We start from the raw sequence: 21529 nt of genomic DNA on the forward strand, positions 1-21529 counted from the left end.
TTGAAATCCATTCCTTATCCAAAGGAACATCTTTGCAGGCGAAGCCGTATTCTGAAGCTGTTTTCTTGTCTTGTAGCGTGGACACAAAACAGAGTAGTGGAGAACGTGGTTGTACAATTCGTACAAAGTACAATGTCAACGCTTTCGTCCAAATTGCAAGCACATGCCTTCAAACACCTTTGAAATGACCGTTGCAATGTTCCACTGATTTTCTGCTGTGTTTTCGAATCCAATAGACAGCTTTTGCAATGTAGATTCTTCATACTTTGAATCTTATGCAAATCCAGTTGAACTTCAGCTTCTGGTGAAATGACTTCTGATGAGGCAGCTTCTGATGATGCAGCTTCTGATGAAGCAGCTTTTGCAGCTTCTGATGATGCAGCTTCTGACAATGTGGCTTCTGGACCTCTTGTCTTCAGGAGCACTATTCTTCAGGAGCAGCTTTACTTCAGGAGCGCTATTTCTTCAGGAGCAGCTTGACTTCAGGAGCGCTTTTACTTTCAGGAGCGTATTGCCTTCAGAATCATCTAAGCTTCATTTTCTTTTGCTCTTTATTTGCTCATTCAGAACCAATCAATGATGTAACTTTTTTAACTGTGGTCCTGTACACTTGAACAAATATTAGCTAGTCCAATATACAATTTTTAATACCTTGTTATCATCAAAACTTTTTAAGGTTCATTGTTAAACACATTTTGTTCCAACAAAAGTGTGTTAATGTTCAATTATAGTAGTAACAATAGCAATATTTTGAACTTATATTTTTAATTCTACGATGGTAAATAAACTTATACTACTATTAATCTTACGAGCTATTTTGTTATATGTAATCTGAGTACATTAACAAAGTAGTTTGTTTTAATAGGTAAATGTATGGGTATTTTTTGTTTTTAATGACAAATGTTAATATGTTAATTGATACGTTAGTTTTTTCTTCTTTTCAACACTTTGTCATGACAGCTATTTGATACATTGAAAGATGATGAGTTTTTTTACAAAAGATATGTACACAATGTTGGATTTTGCAGCAGTGTTTTTCCACATGATGATATAACAAATAGAACCAAATTGATTTTTTTTATAGTATATTATGATTTCAAATATCTCAATAGACACAATTAGTTGTAGCAGGTGGACAAACATGCTGCTGTCGTCAGCAAAATTGTTAATTCTATTAAGTTTCCTCCTACGGAATTCAATCTTGTTTGGGTCAGCAAAATTTCAAAGTATGATTTTGTCATGCGAAAAATTAGTTTCTGCTAAACTGAAGCACAATTGGTGGAAGCTAATTAGAGTCATAAGTAACCCACCAAACAACATCCCATGAAAGAATAAGTGACGATTTTCACATTCCATTAACAATATGAAAGTTACAATTAGAAAAATGTTGAATTTTGAGCCTACCTTTGGTGACTTGAACAACAAGAGTGTTCATTAAATTGGATTCACTTAAACCCGCTAAATATTAATTCAAATCAAAACGATAGAATTGTTTTGGAATAGTATGCATAATAGCTCACATATACTCTAATAAATAGCCAAATTCGAGAATGCAGGAAAGATTCAAGTATCCAAGTGAAATCTACATTTGAAATTAGCCAACGAAATTATACAACTTTATCTTAAATTAGGATAAAAATAATCATATCACCAAACCATAATAAGGTATACATGAGTAACATGACACATGGCAAAATAAACCAAAATTCACAAATCTTTATGTAGACACGAGTAATATGCTGAGTACAGGCTAAACCCAAGTGTCTGTCTTGCCAACAAAAGAAACAACAATTCGCCACATTCTGTTGGTTCTTTTGATATCATCAAAATACACAGCCAACATTTGTAACAATCCACATGAATAATAGCCAATATATGATTTTACATACGCATTTCAAAACAAAGAAATAAATGATTCAAAGAATGCAAAATGATTTTGACCTAAGAAACCGAATGGCTTCAAAACAATAATGTATAACATGACTATGAAGTAAAAAATATCAAATGACCCTTGTGAATAGAAAAGCAAATATGGGTAGTTTCTCATTAACTTCAAACTCAACATCCAAACCTGACCAAGAGTTTGTAGTTTCTCATTTACCTTCCACTAGCGGCTCAGTCATTCAACTTACACTCCTCGTGAAGATCTAAACCATGTTTGTAATGTTGTCGCTAACTTGTTGAAAGTACTGGACTTAATATGGTGCTCAAGCTCATGCAAAAGTCGATGATGCATTCTTGAAAAGACTGGACTCAATGGTGCTAATATTAGCAAATGTAAGAGATGCATTGGAGATGATGCAAGAGTTGGTGATAATTTGAAGACCTTCAACCAGATAACTTGAAGGTACTAGTTTAAATGGCGCTCATGCAATGCATTTTTTAAAGTACCTGACTTAATGGTGCTCATGCAAAGGTGAGAGATGCATTGGAGATGATGCAAGAGTTAGTGATAACTTGAAGACCTTCAAACAGATATCTTTTGCTGTCTGACCATGGAGACAATTTGACACATGCAATCCCACGACCCGCCTCGACAAACCTAAACACATGCAAGTAGTTTATGACAAAGGATATGCTATAACTAAGACGAACCTCAGACAGATATAGCACGATCGATAGCCAACTTGGCCCACATAGCATATTTTTTAATCATATGATTGTCTGAGGTCAAACATTCATTTAAAAATTCTCTGCTTGATGAAAACTGTTGTATTAAAGAACCGACAATGCTTCCAAGTGTATTAGCAAGATCTCCAAGGACTCCAATTGCTGTCATTATAACATTATCATCCCTGCAATAAGAAAAGGCAATGAAGTCACTAAAACAATGAATATATTACAAAGCAAAAACAAATTGAAAAAAGACTAATTTCTTTCTCACATGTCTTTTTTAATGTATATGCTATCCAAGAACTGGAGGATCTGAGGAGCATAAGGAATCAAGAGTTGGGCTGACGATGAATTCTTAAACCCTCGGAAGATCCCAGCATATGCCTCTAACATCCTGATTCTCAAAGAATTAATATAATCTGTCATTTCCTCGTCAAAGCCTAATGTGTGAGCATACATCTCTGCAGCAATATGTAGTGTATGCACTAAGTAGTTACTGAAGTTGTCTCCTATAGCAAGGGTTATATCACCAATGCATGTAAATATTGGGGGCTTCACAGAACGGTGCAAGTTATCACTTGACAAATTTGTATGAAGTTGTGTCATAATCCCATCACAGTAAGGGAGTATTTTATCTTCCAATGCTCTACATATGTCGCCTACTACACCAACAGTTACTGCACAAACTTGGTACTCCTCAAAATTCTGAAGATGCATCTCCAGAAAGTTGTATAATTCAGGAAGGTATTTCGCAAAATTAGGGCCTATAGCATAAGCAAGGACTCCAATAACTAGCATGGCCTCCTTGTCTGCAGTGGCATTTCTACGAGCAAAGACTTTGATGAATAGTCCCATTATCTGATCCGCATACTGCAAGAAAATATATTTGGTAAGTTCTACAGAGCCTAGCTTCTGAATAATTACTTGCAAGCACCCACAAAGAAGGCCTTTAAGTTCATTCTATTTTTCTCTTTCACCAGCTGAAAGATTTTGTGCTTCAAGACATTTGTGCAACTCTATCATAATGTTAGGAAATAGTTGTAACACCAAAGGAGTTGTTTCATCTGTTGAACACCTTACTACTTCATTCAATGTTTCGTATGCTGCAGTTCTTAATCGAGATTTTGTAGCTTCCTCTCTGTGGGTAATAGTGAGAAGGGCATGAATAATATCCCGGAAAAAGGGAGTTATAGGAGATATTAGTCCCACATCCTCATAGCTCTGGGCAAGAAAATACAGGGCTCCACAGGCTCTCTCAGCAACATTGGGGACATCCTTCATGCTCTGAAGGAGAACTGTAATAATTTGTTGCGCATTTCCCTCATTAATAATTGGTGTGCCAACAATTGAATTGTGGAGAAATTCAAACATACGTCCCAAAGTCCAAGCGGTGGTGTCCTTAACATGGTTGCTTGGATCCTTTACTGAAGCACTGAGCATAAATGGCAGAGCAAGATCAACAAGAGGTAGTAATCTGTCCGGGGAAGGCCCATCCAAGATAGCGCCAAATGCATATGTGGCTGCTTCCCTCTGTCTCCAGTCTGGTTTTGTAATATTCTCCTCAATGAAGGGCATTACCAGTGGCACAATATCATCTCCAATAGTACACACAACTAAACCAAGGCATGTGCCACCTGCCATTGCAATATTCCATGCACCTTCATCCAGATCCTGATCCTCTTCTTGTTTGAGTAAAGTTTCCAACAGCAGAGGGATGAGTGCATGAAGGACTTGCTTAATGAAATAAAAACAAGGTATATCAGAGTCCCCAGTGGAATCACCCACACATTCTTCCAAGATATCATTCTCCTCATCAGAAATCGTACTCCAGAATTCAATAGCTTGAAGAGCAACAAGCTCCCGATCACCTCTAACAGCCTTTGCTGTGATGTTACATATATCTTGGATGTAAGGAGCCAAATTTTCATAATACATGGCCGCAATTGAGACCAGACACTCAAAAGCTGCCTGTCGTATTTTCACTTCGGGAGACATAGTTGACTCGCAAACAACTCTCATGATATATTCACACTCCATATCATTGTTAAAATTGACCTGTGCAAATTCAAGGGCATTATGTAATGCCTTAGTAGCAGCAAGTCTGACATCATTGTTCTTTTCAGATGAATTCATACCTTGAATCACAGCAGTAAAGATTTTATTTACTTGGTCTTGATCAACAACCTTAGGAGATAATTCCTCACACAGATACCCCAGAGTTTCCAAAGTTGATTGCTTGATATGAGCAGGAACGTGATGAATGTTTGATAAAAGTGATCCTATCAGCTCAGACCACTGTTTCTGAGGAATCTCAATTCCGGCAATTTTGGCAACCACTTGAGTTGCTGTAGACCGAGCTTCAAGTACAAGAGAAGAGAATGTTTGCAGCAAGCATGCCTTAACCTGGGCCTTTGTTGTAGTGTTTAGTGACAACCATCTTTGAACCAATTTCTGCTTATGTTTTCATCCTTGGCATCCAATGCATTTTTAAGAATCAAACCAGCCAACTTTCGGCTATCAACTGGTTTATCTTCATTTGCTAACTCTCGAGAAAGAGAGGCCAAGAAAGCAGGAAGGTTTTGCTCCTGAAATTGCCGCAAACTTTCTTCAGCATCGTTACGTACAGTCCCATCAATTGATTGAGCATTCAAAAGCGCCTGAGTAACTTCCATCACCGTGGTATACCTAATAGCACAACGAGTTATTTATACATTAATAAATATATTATCCAGATTCACAGACTAAACAATTGGCCAGAGGATCGAGAGAAACAAAACAATACATAAATATGGTCATATTATATTTTATATGTAATTTTCATGAATATATTTATACACTCAAGATAAAAAAAAAAAACATAAACCTGGTAGCAATATATTGTAAATAAAGAAGAAAAATAAGACAAACATACATACAATCATATGACTATGTTGTGAAAAAAGACGGTTATAATCAAAATTTCAATTTATCCATAACCTGCAAGACATGTTCTTGAATGGAAGCTAGTTCATCCAACATAATTAAATATTGTAGGACATTCATTCAAACCTTTAATATTGAAGTCAATAAGAATATTCATTCAAAACGATAATAATCCAAACAAAGAATTAAAACTAACTTATTGAAGCAATAAAAACCGCAGAAAATAAAATTCATAATAAAATTGAACATGAGAAAAGTGAAATCGGAGAGAAAAGAGTGAAAACAGAATAACGAAGTTACCTGAAGTAGCAACGAAGGATTGAGTGAGTGAGAGAGAGAGGAGAAGAAGATAGTAGTGTTGTAAATAGGGTTGCAATAAGTTCTATATTTATAGGTTTGCAAAATCTAAATTTGGTCTCCTCAGTCAACCAATTCAAAGCCCAACGATTACCTGTCATGTATTTAGGCCCGTCTTACCTTTTTTGACAAAGGTTTTTTTTTTTAATTTATTTGGAAATTGAAAAATTGAATTAATTTTTTTTTTGACCGAAGCAAAATTAACTATTATCATTAATCAACCAATGTTCAATACAAGAAGGATAAGAATCAAAAATATGGCGACTAGCCCAAGAACAGGCCGCCCTAGCTAAAGTATGAGCAACCATGTTTGCTTGTCTCCTAATAAACTTCACCTCGAAGTTGGAATGTAAAACTAACTGATAAATAATACTAGAAACAACATCACAGAATTCTGAATCACCATGACCCTGAGACGATAAAGCATGCACTAAAGTAGATGAGTCGGACTCAAAGACAACCCGGTCCCATCTGTTTGCATCAGCAAAGTGAAGGGCCTCGAGTAAGGTTATTGCCTCCCCCTCCAAAACTGTCATATTTGCCCGCTGCCATTTCGTTTGAGCCCGAATAAATTGCCCGCGAGAGTCTCTAACACAACACGCAAAAGTTGTAATATGGTTACGGTCATGGAACGCGGCATCCACATTGCACTTCAACCACGTCTCGCTCGGTTTCTCCCAAACTGAGTTGTTGCCTTGCACTCTGTTATGCCCGTGTTGTACAACCGGTAGTGAGGGCTGTTTATGAACCTCTTGCCATTGCTGCCATGCATCTAGTGCCATCCTCCCAATGCTCGTTGATGTCTGATGAGCGTCATTCCAAATGACATCATTACGTGCAGCCCAAATTTGCCAAAGAAGTAAAGCCACCCGACCAGCAATGTCTCGGCTTTCTGAGCGACATATATCAAAAACAAAATCTGCCAAACTGCTCATAGTTCTAACTCGCGATTGCCGCACAGTCGAAAGTCCTGCCCAATACCAACTCTCACGTGCCACCGTACAACCCACAAAAACATGCCAATCATCCTCAACAACCGTATCACACCAGGGACAGAACACCTCACATTGTACATGTCGTGATTGTAATCAGAGACGCGTCGGAACACATCCCCTGCAAATCCTCCATAACAAATTACAGGCTTTATGAGGGGAATTCACCTTCCAAATTCTTTGCCACTCTCCGTCAACATGGAATCGATCAGTATGTAGCAACTCCATCATAGCTAGTTTATAACCAGTCTTGACAGTATACCTCCCGTTACGTTCCATCTTCCACGATATTTTATCATTCTGAACTTCCGCAAACAATGGTGTATCGAGAATAGCTTGCACCATATCATCTGGGAATAAAGATTCAATCTTATCGACATCCCAAACTCGATCCCCATTAGCTATCAAATCAGACGCACTCAAGCTATGCACACCTTGGCTTTGTGGGGATTGAATCCAGCTACCTTGAACACCTCGAATCCATGGATCATTCATCACGCTGACCTGCTGCCCATTTCCAACTGTCCACCTACATCCATGTAAAAGTATCTGACGCGAATTCCAAATACTCCGCCAAGCAAAGCTCGGGTTATTACCGAGTTTAGCACCCAAAAATGAAGAACGTGGAAAATACCTCGATTTAAAAACTCTAGCAACTAGAGATTCAGGTTTAGACAGAAAACACCATCCTTGCTTAGCTACCATAGCGATATTAAAAGCTTTGAAATTCCTAAACCCCATTCCACTAAACTCTTTGGGGCATGCCATACGTTCCCATGTCATCCATTTAATCCCTTGATTGTTACTCCTTCCTCCCCACCAAAATGCATTGATCATCTTCTCAATATCATCTATAACTGAACTCGGCAGAAGATAAATACTCATTATGTATGAAGGAATAGATTGTAGCACAGACTTGATCATAACCTCCTTACCCGCCTTTGATAATGCTCGTCCCCTCCACGCATTTATTTGTTTCCATATACGATCCTTGATAAAAGAAAAAATAGACCGCTTATCTCTACCAATCATCGAAGGTAATCCCAAGTACTTTCCAGTACCCATCACATGCCGGACACCAATAATGCGTGACAAATCCTCTTGTGCCGCCCCACTCATATTACGACTGAAGAACACCTCAGATTTTGATAAGTTAATTTCTTGTCCAGATGCTGCCTCATAAGTTTTAAGAATAGTGAGTAAATGTTGTGCTTCCACCACATTGGCCCTACAAAACAAGAAACAATCATCTGCAAACAACAGATGGGACACCACTGGTGCGCCGCGACATACTTGTACCCCATGAATATCACCTCTATTAACTGCCTTATGTATCAGAGTCGAGAGGCCCTCGGCCATGAATATGAATAAATATCGTGATAATGGGTCACCTTGGCGCAACCCTCGGCCGGGTACAATAGGCCCCACCCTGTCAAAGTTCATAAGCACCGAATATGTAACAGAACTAACACACATCATCATCCACTTGATCCATTTCACACCGAACCCCATTCGCATAAGCACGCCACGAAGAAACCCCCAATCCACTCTATCATAAGCCTTACTAATATTAATCTTGAGAGCCAATTCCCCCCGCCATCCTTTCGTCTTCCTCTTCATTGAGTGGATTATCTCGGTAGCTATTAATGCGTTATCCAGTATGGAACGACCCTCGACAAAAGCTGACTGCTCCTCTGACACACATTTATCCAAACAACGTTTCAATCGATTAGCGAGCAACTTCGACACCATCTTATACAAAACATTACAAAGAGATATAGGCCTAAAATCCTTCATATTATCCGAGTCTTCGCACTTCGGGATCAAACAAATATTTGTTTCTGTAAGGTTTGTAGGAAAGTAACCGTGATCCAACCAAGAAACCACGGCCTGAAAAATATCATCACCACACACATGCCAGAATCTCTGATAAAATGCCGGGTTAAAACCATCCGGACCTGGGGACTTGTCTGGTTGCATCTGAAAAAGGGCTTGACGCAATTCTTCCTTTGTAATAGGTGCTGTAAGCATTGCATTATCATCCATCGAAACACACTGACTCATCAAATCTAGCACCGGTTCGTGGACTCCCGCATTCGCAGAAAATAATTGCTCAAAATAACTATGTGCCACGTTACACATATCCTCTTGCGACGTAGCCGTCCTCCCATCATCCGTGCGAAGCTTACTAACCTTCTTCACTTTGCCACGAGCCATCGCTGATGTATGAAAGAACTTAGTATTCATGTCCCTTTCCTTCAACCAGTGCATTTTCGCTCTTTGCTTCCAAAATGCATCCTCCTGTACAAGTAGTCGAGCATGCTTCTCACAGGTTGCGACATATTGTGTACGCATCATACCATTTGGTTGGGCACGGAGATCCTCTAAAATACGAACACATTGGTCAATTTCTTCCTTAAACCAAACTCTCTTCCTCCTACCCCAACTTTGCAACTTCGTAGAACAATTCACAACTCTATCACCGAGCTCCAACCCCCTAGTACAACCCCATCCATCCACCACCACCTCCTCAATATCGTCCTCTAAGAGCCAACAATTTTCAAATTTAAAAGAATAATTATACCTCTGACGAACCGAAGGGATAGTATCAACCAGTATTGGAGTGTGATCTGAGTGAGAAGTAAGCAAGTTTGTAAGTTTGACTTCTGGAAAACGATTCAGAGTTTCCCATAGCCATATCTAATCTTTCTTCCAGCACTCGATTGGTACCCGGACTTTTGATCCATGTAAATGGGTGACCATGCAATTTAATATCGGATAAGGCACAATCATCAACCGCTTCACGAAAACCCATACACAACCAATTAGGATGAGGATGAATACCAGCTTTGTCTTGTTGAGACAACAAGTCATTAAAGTCCCCAATGATACACCACGGAAGAGATGACATATCCCGCAGCTCCCGAAGTAAATCCCAAGCATCACGACGACGAGCACGTTCAGGAAAGCCATAATAACAAGTTAATCTCCAATCACCAGCTTCTCTATCCTCCACAATCAAATTAATGAAATTTCAAGAGTAATTTAACACACGACAATTAGTAACATTTTTCCAAACACTGCCAGCCCACCGCTCCTTCCTTACACATCAACTGCTAAGCATGAATCATATCCCAACATGACCCGAATATTTTCCATGCTTCGAGTATTAGCCAATGTTTCAGATAAGAAAAGAATGTCTGGTTTATGTCCCCGGGCCAGGTTTCGAAGATTTGGAACTGCACTCGGGCTGCCCAATCCCCAACAGTTCCAACTCAAAATAATCATTGGTCCCGGCAGTCCTGGCTGCCAGGACGTGCCGATAAAAAATGCTGGTTTGCCTGATTTGTGGAATCCTCAACATGTTGTTTGTCCTCTCGCATACGCCTTCTCTGAAACTGATACTCCATATCTACATTATTTTCCTTCTCACTAGTACATGTATTGTACACTTGGTTTTGGTTATCAATAGCCGAGGAACTAGCTAAACATGATGTATCCGACCTTATATCTTTAATAAAAGTCAGTAAGGGAGCATTTGCATGCCTTAACTCATTCACACCATTACCGGCCCCACCTGAGACAAGCGTGGAACCAGTCTGCTTGCCCACCAGTACCTGGCACGTGGGCACCCTCTCCACAGAAGTCGGATATGCCTGCTGTCTACTGGACTCGGATTGTCCATTTGTTTCAGCTATATTCCCTCCATCCTTCTCCACATAAGCCTTAGGAACCCCATCCTCCCGCAACCACTGTGATGACGCCCTCCCTCCTGGCTTCCATGACTCTGCCCTAATAGCGTTTGACCACCGTTTTGGAATCGCAACATCTGGCTGAGAGAACCTAACCTCACACTTGTTCTCGCTATGCCCTAGCACCCCGCATACAAAACAGAAGATTCCTAACTTCTCATACTTGAAATTCACCACACACCATTCTCCCCTGTTTGCCTTGATCTTCTTCCCTATTTTCAGTGGTTGTCGGATATCAAACCACACCTTCAACCTCATATACTCATGCCAGAAGCTAGAATTGTTATTTCCATCATACTCTAAAAACTCTCCAATATAGTTTCCTAACCCCATTCCGACTTTCTCCTTCATCATACCAGTTGGCAAATTGTAAACTCTAACCCAGAGGTTCATATAGTTCAATTGTATATCCTTCAATGGCACCCCTAGTCGCAGCTTTTCCAGAACCAAAGAATGGTTATCATATGTCCACGGACCGCCCTTCAGTACCTCCTCCATATCCAGTTTATGAAAAAATTGAAACAAGAAAAGCCCTGGTTGCGCTTCCTTCACCGCCACCCCCTTTACCGGTCGCCACACCTTAGACATCCGTATCTTCATCTCCTTAAGTCGAACAGGACGGTTGACGAGAAAACATCCAACCAAACATAGGTGGGGGTCATGTTCAGAACTCTCTTCCTCCTCAATGTCGAAACTAAGTCCCTCATCATCACTCAGTGATAAGTCTTCAAAATTCACCTCTGTCATCGTAACTGCACTTGAAAAAAACACCAGTACCAATACTCTTACAAGAAGAGAAGCACAAAACTCTCACAACAAAGGAGAGAACACCTTAAGCAAAACTGTTATATTTTTTGGAGAATCGCGTTTAGAGATAGAAGAAGCCCGGATTGCCAAAATTGGAATAGCACAAAAGCATAACAGATCATAATCGATTAATAGTTCAGACTAGCAGAACCAACAGAATTTAGATTTGAAACGCAGAATCGCAAACCATGTCGGAGTTCGGAACCGCAGAATCGCAAACAATGGAATACATCTCTGAATCGCAGGATCGCGTTTGAACGGATGTTGTTGTTGAAAAGTAGAATCGCATAAATTTGGTTTTATTGTATAAAAAAAATAGATTTTACTATCATGGGATTCATACCTGGGTCAACCCAAAAGTTTAGTGATGATACTAAAACCAAATACACATGTAACCAAAAAAAAAAAAAAATACAAGAACTGAAGCCACCAAAATCATATGCATATCACATAACCGATGCGCATACCAAATTCAAGAGAAACCAAAAGTATAGAAATAGCCGAAATTATACGAATTTAACATTAATTCTTTAAAAGATCATGAAAGCCAATAGAAAACAACAACCTTTCACTACCCATATAATTATACAACCCTTACGGTGAATAGAGACTTCCCCTTACAAACTCATCCTAAAACATGTTAGATGCAATCTAATGATTCACAGACCTAATATTAGTGAAAGATAGTCTCACCCTTACCTTATAACAGATGAAATCGGCAGCCTCCAGGGTTCTCTCTTCTTCTCTTGTCTTTTCTCCCTAAATCTTGTTTTCTGCAAATCCTTGTTTTTTTGCATATGTTGAATAAATAAATAAAGCATTTTCTGTTCCCTAAAAAACAAATTCCTCTGAAAAAACCATTTTAATGTGCTGGCATGTTGTCCAAGTTACGAAAACAGAATCCACATAATAGTAACTAGACTCGTGTATTCGTATGAGTCAGGTAATACTGAGATAATCGTAAAAAATACAATTATATATTGATAATATTGTAAAAAGTTTACAAATATCAAATGAAAATTACTTTATTATCAAATATATATCGTTATCACGTTGCCTAAAAAAATCGCAGTCACATGCATTTACGATATTTGAATATCATGCCTCCACGAGCTTACTTCAGTTTATAGGAACATATTACATAATATATGCAGGAATTGAGTTTGAACCCTAAACACCCCGTTTGTTCACCTTAAAAAGGTGAATTTCTCGACACTAGACTACTTGTTCAAACAAAATAATAACACACATGCACAAAACTGTTAAACTATTTGTACCGCGTTCGCTGCAGATTTTATGTGTTTATATCTACATATACAAATTTATTTGCAAATGATTTATTTTATATGCGAAATTCCGTTAAACTATCGTCCCACACTCGTTGCAGATTTTATGTGCTTATAAATGCTGGTGTGGGTTTTTGCCACCTCATACAGTAATTTGATAAAATATTTATTTATTTATATGCCAAATTCCGTTAAACAATCCATCCACCCTTGCTATAGATTTTATGTGTTTATAAATACTGGTACAAATTTTTGCCATCCCATATAGTAATTTTATAGTTTTTTTTTATTTTATATGAAAAATTTTGTTAAAATATTGTCTCGCCCCCGTTGGAGATTTCATGTGTTTATAAATGTTCACACTTTTTTTTTCCAACTCCGTATAGTAATTTGATAACATATTTGTTTATATACAAAATTCTGTTAAAATGGTTCTGTCTTGTACAAAATTCTGTTAAAATGGTTCTGTCTTGTTTGCGGATTTTATATGGATATAAATGATGGTATAGATTTTTGTCACTTCATATGATAACTTTATAAAACATTTGTTTGTCCTCGTGAGCTTAGCGCAGTTGGTAGAGACAATGCATCAGTTGGTAGAGACAATGCATGATAATATGCAAAGTCCGGGGTTCAAACCCCGGCCACCACCATGCAAAGTCCGGGGTTCAAACCCCGGCCACCACAAAAAAAAAAAACATTTGTTTATTTTATATTTTAATATTTTATATGCAAAATTTCCAAAATCCCGGTGCAAAATTTCCAAAATCCCGGCCACCACCAAAAAAAAAAAACATTTGTTTATTTTATATGCAAAATTTCCAAAATTTCGCATTACTATAGCCTCGCCCTCTCTAGATTTTATATGCCCATAAATGATGATACAAAATTTTTGTCACTCCATACAACTTTATAAAATATTTATTTTTTTTATATGCAAAATTTCGTTGAACAATGGATCCGCGTTTGTTGCAGACTTTATGTGTTTATAAATACTAGTTTAAATTTTGTCATCCGGTAATTTTATAATTTACTTTTATTTTATATACAAAATTCCGTTAAAATATCGTTCCCGCTCGTTGCGGATTTCAAGTGGTCATAAATGATGATACTGGTTTTTTTACCACTTCATATAGTAAGACTCCGGATGATATTTGGCCGATGATATTTGGCCGACATAAAATGGCCAGTTTCTACTAGCATCATTCGAACATCAATGAGATTTTTTTTTTCCCCTTTAAGTACATTAGAGAAAATAGTGAACAAACAAATGGTTAGTCTTTCTGTTTAGGGAAATGTTAACAAGTGCCCCCGGGCACTTGTTAAGGACCATAAGTAGTAACTATTTATGAAAATGTATGGAATCAATGCATTGGAAATCAAAATATTTGACTTTTTTGAAGAATAATTACTTATTTTAGCATGCTTAAAGAGTGCCCCGGAGGCACTCGTTATCAAGACCCTTATGTTTAAAGTCAAATTTTTGGTAGGTAAAGATCAATTTCTAAATGACACAACACAGCATAGACACGAGCTAAGTTCCATAATTCATTTTGCCAAATTTACCAAACAAATTTCCTTTCAGACAGGGATTGAAAAGTGCCAACTTGCCATAATCAATTTAGGAGACTTAAAATTTCAGGTTTTTCAAATTAAATAGAAAATGAAGTAAGAGTTTAGTATCAAGTTGAAAATATCATGTATCTTTGCTTTAATTTACAGAGCTTACTAGTGCAGCCAAAACACCATTAGCTATCTGCAACCTTGTCCTCCATTTTAAGGTAGCATTCAAGGGGTCTATCAACATCCAATCATTGAAACAAAATCTTAATATTTCAAAATTCACTAAGATGCTCCTCCAAACTTATTTTTCTCCATTCTAATTTAGATATGATCACTTTATAAAGAAAAATTCATAAGAAAATATCAGATAGCTGTTGACAAATGCACAAGAAAATATCCATGTTTTATTTATTCCCGTGTAGGGCCAAATCTTACCTCAAGTTTCCTATCTAAAACCAAAAAAAATCTAAGAGAATGCCTAACCTAAGTCAAATCAACAGAAACATGAGAGGAAGTAACAAAATTGTATGTTAATTAAGCAATTACCAATAGTGTATTCTAGTTTTCTATACTTGACCCTACAATAACATTGACTTTGAACCTTCCAATAGTTGTAACAATAGCCTTCCATGCAAAAACACCAAAAACTTTAATGTTTCGGAGAATTTATTAACGAAGCATGATCCCGCATACAAGACGTGCCACAGGACCAGCGTAAATGATACATAATAAGGTACAAACTGCAGCTGCCGAAGGAAAGGGTGGAACGGCAAAAACTCCCTGCTAACAAAACAAAACAAAGGATAAGAGCTACTGTCAGATGCTATACGCACGCCCAAACAAGACAGAGTCTGAAAAGCACAGTAGTACGTTAAAATTTAATGCAAGAAAAATACACAGCCGTTCAACACCAAGACTAACATGTTTAACTCGTGTTTTAGTGAATTATCTTACATGGATCATTCTAAATTAATGTAACATTGAGAAAAGTTAACAATATTATGCAGTTTTGAATGATAACTAAGGTTTAATTTCTGAAATTCTTTAAGCCTTAGTAGTTAGCTTCTTTTCAACTATAGATTCATATAAAATCAATTCAAACATACATGTACTAGTTTATTAACAACTGGTATTAATGTTGACGTGTCTAACTATAGGAAACTTACAATTCCAAGACCCAATTTCATTTTTTATGGCCGGTAATGCAATCTGTTACAACCCTACAATGCGAGCTGTTAAACCCCTACCAGAGAGTGTGCACGCTTTTAAAGCAACACTCACCCAAAACATCAGCAAGAGAAAGACAAGAAGTTGCAGCAGCTCCTGCAATCTCCAAAACAAAAGTATATTAAACATGTATGAACAACTTGGCACTATTGTAAAATGTGTTGACAGAGAGATATTTAAAATGCTAGTTTCAACTTTCAAGAAGTCTCTGATACTATTATAACATGAAAAAGAGTAGTTTAAAGTACAGTTATATACGCAAGGACCAAACAAAATGCGAAAGAACAGAAGTTGATTACCTTATGAACCATAATAGTCCCTACCAATCCTCTTCTTCCGGCCATCTCTACACTTCCTATAAAAAAAGTTTTTGGTCCCTGTAAATTTTTTAAATTTTGTTTTAGTGCTCTAAAAAAAATTCTTTAATTTTCTGTCCTCTAAGACTTTGTTTGCGAGTTTGAAAGGGAGAGGTTTAAAAAAGAAAGAATGAGCAAGTAGAAGAAATAGATGACATTAAGAGAGGAATGCTTTGGGGGTTCATTTTTCTTCGTAATACAAAATCTTTCTCATTTGGGGGAACTCAAAAATTTTATTGGAGGAGAGTTTTGAAGTGTTTACATGAATTCTTCTTGGTGCTGTCCTCTAAGACTTTGTTTGCGAGTTTGAAAGGGAGAGGTTTAAAAAAGAAAGAATGAGCAAGAAGAAGAAATAGATGACATTAAGAGAGGAATGCTTTGGGGGTTCATTTTTCTTCGTAATACAAAATCTTTCTCATTTGGGGGAACTCAAAAATTTTATTGGAGGAGAGTTTTGAAGTGTTTACATGAATTCTATTCTTCTTGGTGGGATTTGAACCGGCATCACTCATGTTGCATTCATGCAATTGTACCATCACACCAGTTTACAATATTGTATATTTTTTGAAACTTTCTAGTATATATTCTACAAATATTTGGCACCCTCAAAAAATAAACTCAAGATCCACCACTGCCTCCAAATCTTTATCTTCCCCTTCCATCCCCTCCAAATTTCCAAACAAAGACTAAACATTTTGGGTCGCCACTCTCGATACCTGCTTTTAAGCTAACTCATGTGTATCATTTAAAATTTTGATTTTTTTAGTCATGTTGGTTCATTGTAGTATTCCTTCTTACAACAGTTTATAATGATGAAAGAATTAATTGAGTTTTTATATTTTTGATGTTTAAAAATTTATAATTAATTCATATTTTATTATTCTAATTTTTTTGGAAGCGAGTCTTATAATACGCTAAACATGTTTTTAAAAACTCATTCAAATATACGAAGGCTACATCAGATGTGTTGGACTTTGTCCTTGTGAACTTAGCTCAGTTGGTAAGGACAATGTCTAATATATGCAAGGTCCAGGGTTTAAACTCCGGCCACCACAAAAAAAAATGTGTTGGACTTTTCGTAGTTGAGCTTTTATTACATTTCGGTCTAGTAGGCAAAATTTTGGACCTTGAGTCGGTCCATAACAATTATAATAATAAGGGAAATGTTAACTTGTGTCTTTGGGGCATAAGTTAAGAAGGCAAATGTAGAAGGTTTTTTTTGGAACTTGTGCATTCAATATCTTAAAAGTTGCAAAAGTTATACTTTCAATATAAAGTTTATTTTCAATTTCCATTTTAAGCTCCTTAACTTGTGCCCTTAGGGCACAAGTTAACATGACCCTAATAATAATTGTTGAGTCATGAGAGTAGCTCATGGAGTCAACCACATTTGACTTAGAGCACAAGTGAGAGAGACCACACTTTAACCCAAAAACTAAAAGCAATGCATTTATGGATTTTCTCATTTATAAGTGTCCGTCCTCCACTTTTTTTAATAAATGAATGTAACAAATTTTACTCACCCTTGCTACAAAGTAATTTTTCTCCTCAAGTGTAAATCCATCAATTCATCATGATTTTTCCTTGAAAGTAAATCCTTTCATTCACATACACTTGTACCTGAACCGTCGTTGGCCACACTCACCAAAACATGCTTAGTCAAAAAGATTTTTGACAAAAGAAACCGATCAAACCTATGTCAAACATCGGTATGTGGTGCGTCGGGAGGGAAGTTGGGGAGATCAATATCGTTAGGCTTATTTGTCCTTTTTGTTAAGAAGAAAAACTGATATAGACACTCTTTTTCTAACTACTCTCTCTAACATTTACACTTTTTTTTTGGGTTAATTATGTTTCTAGTCCCTATAAAATAGCGACCTTGTAAGTTTAGTCTCTACTTAATTTTAATAGCATTTTTAGTCCCTATAAAAAAATTTTACTTATAATTTTAGTCCCTGCTAAAACAAAGTTTGATTAATTATCCTTAAACTCTTAAATTTTTGAACGATTTTTTTAAGACAAGATTAGAACACTATGAAAGGTTCGTTTACTAAAATTTAGAATTTTCTGACATGAAATGAATTAAATATGAATTTTTTAAAACGACAAAAGTTAAAGATAAAAAGTAATAAAATCTGGATGTAGAAATCAAATTTTGCGATAATTTTTTGCGGACGAACTTTTAGTAATGTTCTAAACATGTCTGCAAAAAATTGTTCAAAAATTTAAGAGTTTAAGCATAAATTAAACAAATTTGAATTGAGTAGGGACTAATACTCAGTGCAGAAAAACAAAATTAGGGACTAAAAATGCTATTAAAATTAAATAGGGACTAAACTTACAAGGTCGCTATTTTATAGGGACTAGAAACATAATTAACCCTTTTTTTTTTTCCTTTATATATGGAATAAATCTAAAACGTACATTCGGTCCTCAAAATGATAAATCAAACATGCTCTGTGTCCAAGTACCAGCTCACAGGTTTGACTAATTTGACTAATAACTTAAAGATTGATCAAGTGTGTCTCTACCTTTAAATTTCTTGGCATGCCATTATCATTTCTGAAATCTAAACTCATGCTAAACAGTTAAGTTTATAGATCATTAATTAATCCATCCTTCATGACACAATGTTCTTTCCAAATTGGCCAACAAAAAATGTGTACCTTGCTATCTTATTATATAATCTGTACAAATTCAGAAGCCAAAAAAAAATCGTGATCATAAATTGAAAAAAATAAAACAAACAGAGTGAAATCGTTAAATTATAACCCCAAGAAAAGGTCAAATCTGAGGGCGTGCAGAGTCAACAGAAGATGATGGCATGATAGGAGCAGCTGCAGAAGAAGTTCCTTCATCATCGCTATTATTGACTTTTGGCTTTGGCGACCTAAACGACAATGCCCTTGCTAAAAACGACGGTGCTCTATTAAATATCCACCGGTCTGATTTAAAACTCAGGTCCAACCGCCTCAAACTTTTTCCTCTATTACTTCCTTCACCTCCGGTTCGATAACCATGTCTTGAGCTACTTTCTCTTGGTAACGTAATCAAACTACTCGCCCGTTGCAATTGCCGGTTCATTATCTGTTTCCTAACCTTATTGGGCAGTTTCAAAGTGAACCGGTCCGTGTTTTCACCCGGTTGAATTAAAGAATGTCCGGTCGAGTGAGACCGTGGAAAACGACGCGGCCGGTTCGATTGAGATCCACGCGTACGGTTCCGGTTCAGTGTTTTATTCAACGAAATCACTTCTGGAGCAAGTAATACTGAGTCAGATTCCGCGTTTTGCTGTTCCGTCGGTAATTGAACGGCGTCGTTTTGATTTTGAGCTTCAAGGTCTTGTTGCTGTGACTCAGTGTTTGACTCAGGAACACCGTGAACTGAGTCAGCGGGTTGAGGAACGAGATTCGCGCGACAAACGGGACACGTTGTGTGAGAAGATAACCACTCGTCAATACACTCTGGGTGAAAAACATGATCACACTTTGGAATCAAACGCAGTGTTTCAGTGTCTTCGAATTCCATTAAACAAACGGCACACTCCAGAACTTCTTTTCCGATCTTATGGATCTTGACTTCGGAGTATTCAAGAATCGGGAAAGTTTCGATTACTGATGGATCGAGTCCACGCGCTACCGCTCTACGGCCGTTGGTGATGGGGAGAACGAGGTTGGAGGAACTAGGTGAATCGGAGCAGCGACGGATGTAGATGGAGAAAAAGCCCATGAGAAAAAGAGCAGCAACTAAAATGACTATGATTATAGCGAAGGAAGGGTTAAATTCTTGGTTGAAATTTGGATTCGTGGGGTCATTGTTATTGTTATTAGCTTGGGCTTGGGTTTTTGTGATTGAGAGAAGAAGGATTCCGAGGAGGATGAATAAGTGGGAATTATTGGTTGGATCTTTTTTCATGTTGAAGTTTGAGATGAGATGAAAAACAAAGAGTGTGAGTGGGAGAAGAGAAATGAATAAAGAGAGGGTTTTTTAAATGATGTTGTGAAAGAGTGTGTTTCTGTGTGTATGTGAATGGGTTAAGATCCTCTCCATTTGTAATTTGTTCCATTTGTTACAATTTGGAGAGAGATAGACACAAAAGAAATAAGTGGTGGACCCTATCACTAAGTGGATCCCACCATCATTAATTTTTTTTGTGTCTATCTCTCTCCAAATTGCAACAAATGGAACAAATTACAAATGGAGAGGATCTTTACCCTATGTGAATGGCTTGAAAGATTAAGGACTGAACCGCATTGATTTTGGTCTTAATAATGATTCAGAAAATGGTCAAAGATGGTGTGCCCCCGATATATTCTTAGGCTGCGAAGCTTCCTTGGAAAAGGGAATAGAGTTTGTTTTTATGTGGTGGCCGGGTTTCAACTTCAAACCTTGCATATTACCAACTGAGATAAGCTCACGAAGACGGAATAGAGTTTGTTTAAGCCGGTTTGTTATAGCTTTTTTGGAAGGAAAAATCTTTTTTTTTAATATAATCATTTTTAAGTTTGTTTGTTTTTTGACAATGTTTTTAAGTTTGTTTGTTATAGCTTTTAAAAAAAAAATTAGAATCTAAAATAAAAAATATTAAAACAACTTCAAACAAAAAGAGTAGTTTCATAAAAAGATTTTTTTTTAGAGGTGAGAGAAAATTTGAGTCAAAAGATTGAACTAATTTTGTAACAAAAAATCTCTTTTATATACTTTTTTTTAGGAAAAATATCTCTTTTATATATTTATACCCAAACAAACTAAATTATTTTAAAAAATAATTTTTATTATGGTAAACAAATGCAAAATAGATTTTAATTTTTCATAAAATCTTTAAATTATTTTATGTCAAAATCAATTTAATTTTAATCAGTAATAAATGGGGATTTTAATTGCTCACAACTTCAAATAATTAATTTATTAGACACAAAAGATTATGAATGCGTAGTCGGGGTTCGAACCCAAACAACACACTTAATTATCTTTAAAAATCAAATTTCTAATCAGTGAGCTACTAGACCAAAAAAATTGATTGATATTGATATCTTTAAATAAACTTCAACTAAAATTATATATAATACTTTTTTTATATATATATGTGTCCACACAAGAGGTGAATGACACGGTTCTCTTGTAGCTTAACAAGGTTTTGAGTTCGAATTCGACTTTAAGCATATAACAATGTTCAAATATTGTCACTTATTTGAATCTCACAAAACTCGATTACTCTCCGTAATTGTGCGGGGAGATACTCCAGTTACAACAACAAAAATTTGTGTCCAAATCTTGTATGTAGTCATATAGACTTTCTCTTTTTCTTTTTTGACTAATGAGAAATGTTTTGGTTTATATGTTCTTATCAATTAATTGAATTCTATATAGGGCACTAATATTCAATACATTTCTTTAAATTTTAAATAATGAAATCGGATTTATTTAAGTATACTTGACTTGTCATTATTTCTTGCTTCCAAAGGGATTAGGATTAACTAATGTTCTTTTAACTTATGCAATCAATGAAATGGTACACACCTGTTAACTTTTTTATTTTAAATATTAAATCCCATAGTTCTGTTTTTGAACAATTATTAATTTACAAAATGATCAATTTTTTATTTACAAACGAACAATTGACTTTCTTTGTAAAATCCCTAATTCAAATTTTG

At 36.5% G+C, this 21529-nt stretch overlaps 2 pseudogenes across 1 annotated transcript; both read right to left on the minus strand.

The window, feature by feature from the left end:
* Positions 1-2560: 2560 nt before the first annotated feature.
* On the minus strand, positions 2561-5295 carry LOC146911431 (importin subunit beta-1-like; annotated as a pseudogene).
* A 13216-nt stretch (positions 5296-18511) lies between these two features.
* Positions 18512-19910, minus strand: LOC146911432 (E3 ubiquitin-protein ligase ATL6 pseudogene; annotated as a pseudogene). Its single transcript, XR_015018148.1, has one exon. The product of XR_015018148.1 is annotated as an E3 ubiquitin-protein ligase ATL6 pseudogene (transcript).
* Positions 19911-21529: the final 1619 nt, after the last annotated feature.

The sequence above is a fragment of the Medicago sativa genome, chromosome 7 (assembly GCF_051527215.1).
Source record: "Medicago sativa cultivar Bolivia chromosome 7, Bolivia_mono, whole genome shotgun sequence".
In the NCBI taxonomy this organism is placed as follows: Eukaryota; Viridiplantae; Streptophyta; class Magnoliopsida; order Fabales; family Fabaceae; genus Medicago; species Medicago sativa.